This window comes from Buceros rhinoceros, unplaced genomic scaffold, assembly GCF_000710305.1.
Source record: "Buceros rhinoceros silvestris isolate BGI_N320 unplaced genomic scaffold, ASM71030v1 scaffold24702, whole genome shotgun sequence".
NCBI lineage: Eukaryota > Metazoa > Chordata > Aves > Bucerotiformes > Bucerotidae > Buceros > Buceros rhinoceros.
In genome coordinates, this window is record NW_010398667.1 from 20,385 (window position 1) to 20,846 (window position 462).

The window sequence follows — 462 nt, forward strand, 5'->3', positions numbered from 1 at the left end:
ATCCTTCTTGCTGTCCTGCCAGCCTTCTGTCCTTCCCTTTTAGTCCTTCCCTCTCCCTGCTCTCCCTTTCTCCTCTCCTTCCCTCTCCTGGACCCACACCAGGCTGCTGCGGGCAGAGGGCAGAGCAGCCCCACAGCACCGGTGGGTTTGGAAACCCATCACTCCATCCCCGCACATCACTCCATCCTGCTCCGTCCTCAGCCTGTGCTGCTGCCAGACCAGCCTTCTGTCCTTCCCTTTTAGTCCTTCCCTCTCCCTGCTCTCCCTTTCTCCTCTCCTTCCCTCTCCTGGACCCACACCAGGCTGCTGCGGGCAGAGGGCAGAGCAGCCCCACAGCACCGGTGGGTTTGGAAACCCATCACTCCATCCCCGCACATCACTCCATCCTGCTCCGTCCTCAGCCTGTGCTGCTGCCAGACCAGGCCCTGTGCTCCCCACCACTGTCCCCTGTGTGCTCCCCAG